Source organism: Bidens hawaiensis, unplaced genomic scaffold (assembly GCF_021521415.1).
Source record: "Bidens hawaiensis isolate Kalapana, Puna unplaced genomic scaffold, B.hawaiensis_p1.1 tig00029902_1, whole genome shotgun sequence".
Classification (NCBI taxonomy): domain Eukaryota; kingdom Viridiplantae; phylum Streptophyta; class Magnoliopsida; order Asterales; family Asteraceae; genus Bidens; species Bidens hawaiensis.
In genome coordinates, this window is record NW_027505164.1 from 57,076 (window position 1) to 62,126 (window position 5,051).

Here is a 5,051-nt window from a genome sequence, read left to right on the forward strand (position 1 = left end):
TGAACATACCGGTCGAGGATACTAGCAAAAATATGCCTTAAGATGGATAGCATTCCAAGCTCTTGGTATAGGAACACCTTCCATAGTGATTAATATGTAGTCCCCTGTGCCTGCTTCTGAATCGATCAAGTAAGGACCTTCCCACTTCGGAGCTAGCTTTCCATCCACTGGATCAGTGGTATTCTGGAATGCCTTTCTTAACACCATATCTCCTACTTGGAATCTTTGAATTCTGATGTTATTGTTGTAGGACTTGGCTATTCTTTGCTGGTATGCTGCCATCCTAATTTTGGCAAGATCTCTGAGCTCGTCAATAGTGTCTAGATCTTCAGAAAGGCTTTGGTTGCTGGACTTAGTATCTTGGATGCTGGTTCTTGCTGTGGGATCACCATCTCTGTAGGGTAACAACCTCGGCTCCAAACAACAAAGAAAAGGTGTTTGACCCGTTGCACTTTTTGAAGTAGTCCTATCAGCCCAAAAGCCCATTTTCCTTTCTTGGACCCCAATTTTTTCTTCAAATTGTTGATGATGATCTTGTTACTTGACTCTGCTTGACTATTGGCTTCAGGATGTACTGGTGTTGAAATTACCATCTTGATTCCCCAACTTTCGCAAAAGTTGGTTGTCCTGCTACCGACGAACTGTGAACCGTTATCAGAAATGATCTCCGTCGGGATACCGAATCTTGTCAGGATATTGCGCTTGATAAAGGAGATTACTTCCATCTCCCTAACTTTAACAAATGCTTCCGCTTCGATCCACTTGGAGAAATAATCGGTCATGGCCAGCATAAAGACTTTTCCACCAGGAGCCTTTGGCAGCTTTCCCACAATATCCATTCCCTATTTCATAAATGGCCACGGGGAAATGATAGGATGTAGCGGTTCAGCTGGTTGATGCAAGACGTTGCTGTGTCTTTGACAAGTGTCACACTTCCTAGAGAAATTCATTGCGTCCTTCTTCATTGTTGGCCAGAAGTAACATGTTCTCAGTATATTGGATACTAAGGCTCTGCCCCCAGTATGGTTTCCGCAATCACCTTCATGTATGTCCTTGAGGACTTCTTGTACTTCATGATGTTCCAAGCACCTCAAGTATGGACCTGCAAGTGACTTTCTATACAAAATGTCATTTAGAATAATATACTGGGTTACCTTCATTCGGAAAGCTCTGGGATTTTCTCCTTCTGGGATCTCGTTACCCTGAAGATACTGTATTATGGGGCGAGTCCAGGATACTGGACCGTCTTCAGGTTTTGAAGTCTCCATGACTTCGTGGTTCTACTTTGTTGCTGGAGTCAAGATATGTACGATAGGTATCTTGATGTCATTTGGTATCTAGAGAGCTGATGCTAAATTTACTAAGGCATCTGCTTCAGCGTTCTCTTCTCATGGTACCTGTACTATATCAAACGTTTCGAAACGCATAGCTAATTGCTTAACTATTTCTAAATATTTCGCTAAGTTTTCTACATTAACTGCATACGAGCCATTAAAATGGTTAGCAAATAATAAGGAATCAACATAAACCTAAAGATACATGACCTTCATATCCTTAGCTAATCGTGAACCTGCTATCAAGGCTTCATACTCAGCCTCATTATTAGTAGCTGACGTAGGCTGTCGTGGTCTACTCAAACAATTAATTTTAAGACTTAAATACCTATAATAAGTATGGGTAAATAAGGTCGTCTCCTCAGGGACTCAAGGAAAGTGCAAGTTTATTATTACTAATTTGATTATTAAACTAATGCGAACAGACGATGTCAAGCGGTTTTTAGAAAAAGATTTATTAAGACTAATTATTACTTAAAAACGATTTGTAAACAATATTAATGAAAACATTCATTCTAGGTTCAGGTAATGTGACATTCAACTTAATTCCAGATTCACTTGTCTTAATTGCGCAGTAATTACTAGACCTAGTAGTTTGATTGTGATGACAAACGATACCCTAACCGAATTGTTGACACAATTGAACTCGATCTACACAATTACCAATTTATATTTTATGACAACTAATTAGGTAACATGAACCGATGATTATAAGCTCAATGACACAAGAGCCTAACCCTAAGTGTTGATGAACAAAACCAAACAAGTGATGCACTAATCAATAATCGCAAATAAAAATTGTTTAAACAACCAAGCAATCAATTAAACAAGATAAAAACAATAACTCAAATCATGTTCATAACTTTAAGCATAGCAAATCTGGTCTCAGGAGGAATTACACAAAACCCTAGCCTATAATGAACAAAGGACTTAGCCGAGCATCGACATATCAAGTAAACAACTTATCTTTGATGACATATAAACCCGAGATGAACCGAAAGCCTTGTAATGGTGGAAGATCGCCCTAAGCAGCCTCTTTTGCCTCTGGAAGTCGTCTATCACCGAATGGGGAGGTTAAGGGGTTTATATTAGGCAAAACCTAAATTTTTGGCTGACTTATGCATCTTCGCGTATCGCGAAGATGTCCAGGCATGCTTCTTCACGTATCGCGAAGGACGAAATAGTCGGTTTCTAGATTCTGCAGCTTCGCGTATCGCGAAGCTGCCCTTCTTTGCATCTTCGCGTATCGCGAAGATGTAAAATTTCATATTTTTCATCTTTCTTTTCTTGAATGCCTCGTGATGCGTGCACGTCCAATCTCTCACTTCTCGATCTTCGTTCCAAGCCCGTAAATATCCTAGTTAAGCAACATAGCTTCCAATATCCTGAAACATGTAAACAATGCTTGAAGTACCAATGTTCATTCATTTATTAACCTAAATATAACTAATTAATATATAATAATAACTAACTTTTACCTAACCATCAGTAGCCTGAAATTCACAAGATATAGATAGAGTTATAATGTCCTCCTGTGGCGATTTTAGCAGGATACCTAAACCTGTTCCTCTTCTGTTAGAGGCTCCATCTGTATGCAAGGTCCAACTCTCCTTGATATCCAATTGTTGAACTTCTTTTTCTACTTCTTCAAGGATATCCTGGCTAAAATCATCCACAAAATCGGCAAGTGCTTGGGATTTGATGGATGTTCTTGGTTCATACAAAATATCGTAAGCACTAAGTTTCACAACCCACTTTGCCATCCTACCTGACATTTCTGGTTTTCCCAAAACAGCCTTAATAGGATAGTTAGTTTTTACATGAATTAAATGCTGTTTACAAGTCTTTGAGATGATCCTCAGCTCTTCTTGATGTTACTACCATCGTGTCCCCCAGTTGGTATTTGAACATCATGTTGACTAGCCTTTGGTACATTGCACCTGAATTTTTTTAGTCCGAAAGGTATTGCAATATAACAGTATATACCTATGGAGTCATGAAGGCTGTATCTTCCTGGTCTGATGGCTTCATTTGAATTTGTTGAAATCCCGAGGATGTGTCCATGAAGGTTAGTATCTCATGTCCAGCAGTTGCATCCACCATTGAATCAACGTGTATGAGTGTAAAGGGGTCTTTGGACAGGCCTTATTCAGGTCTGTGGAGTCCACACACACTTTCCATTTCCCATTTTTCTTCTAGACTACAACTAGATTGGGCAACGATCTAGGATAGTGGACCTCTCTTATCATCTTGGTTTTGAGCAGCTTCTGCACTTCCTCTTGTATGATGATGTTTCTTTCAGGAGCAAACTTTCTTTGCTTTTGATGCACCGGCCTGAAAGAGTTATCTATACCACGTTTATGAGTAATAATAGATTTAGAGATACCTGTCATATCCTCATGTTTCCTGGCGAAGGTAGAAGCTCTTTTCTTTAAGAAGGATATCAATCCTTGCTCGATATCCACAGGCATACCTGATCCTAACAAAACTTTGATCTCAGTATGCTTAGGATCCAAGGATACTTCCTTCACATCTTGATCCCTAGGTTGCAGGACCTCCCCTGGTTGTTTCTGTAATTGCTATGCTGGAGTAGGCCTTATAGCCGACTTCATTGATGATGCATAACAATCTTTGGCGTCCTATTGATCGCTTTCAATCTTGATAACCCCCCAAGGACTTGGAAGTTTCACACATTGATGATAAGTTGAGGGTACTGCCTTCATGTCGTGGATCCAACGCCTGCCTAAGATCACATTACAACAAGATAATGAGTCAATAACACAAAATTTTTGTATGTAGTTTATTCCCTTTATGTACACTGGAAGTATAATTTCTCCCAATGTATCTTTGGTCTTCCCACTAAACCCTACGAGCACTGAGGATTTTGGGATAATCTTAGTTTCAGGGATATCCATTTTCTTTAATGCATCCAGTTGGATGATGTTCACGGAGCTGCCGCCATCAACGAGTATCATGCGCACAAAACAATTATCTATACATAAAGTAATTACCAAACCATCATGGTGGGGATCCTGAATATCATATTGATCCTCCTCTTCGAAGGATATAATCCTTTGGTGGTTAACGTGGAGGTAAGGGGAGGTCTTTCTCCATTATCCATCTTTGTTTCTTTGGACGCTTCTTGGCCGCCGAGTATGAGGTTCCAAAAATGTCCGATCCTCCCAAGATAAAGGAAACAACCTTAGCTCCGGGTGGTGGAGAAGGTGCCCTTTCAGGTATCTTGGCAGGATCCTGAATATTGTTCTCGTTTCTTCCAAACAGTTCCTTTAGGTATCCTTTACTGAGAAGGTATCCTATATCCTTACGAAGTGCTATACAATCTTCAGTGCGATGGCCAAAGTCTTCATGGAATGCACACTATTTGGACTTGTCTTTGTTGGATCTGGACTTTTCATTTTTCTTGGGCCATCTAGCCTTGTCACCTAAATCCTGCATGGCACATATCACACCACCAATATCAATGTTAAAACAATATTCGGAGATTTTAGGATACTCCTCGTCATCTTCATCTTTTTCCACGGCGTTTATCCTGGGACTATCTTGTTTGGAATAAGACTTGGGCCTAGAGAAATTTTGTGGAGAATCTGATTTTCTGTTGGTAAACTCATACTTTGGGATAATCAGATTTCCATGAGCTTTCTTGTCATCCTCTAGCCGAATGTATCTTAACGCCATAATTCTGAAACGAATCCCTTA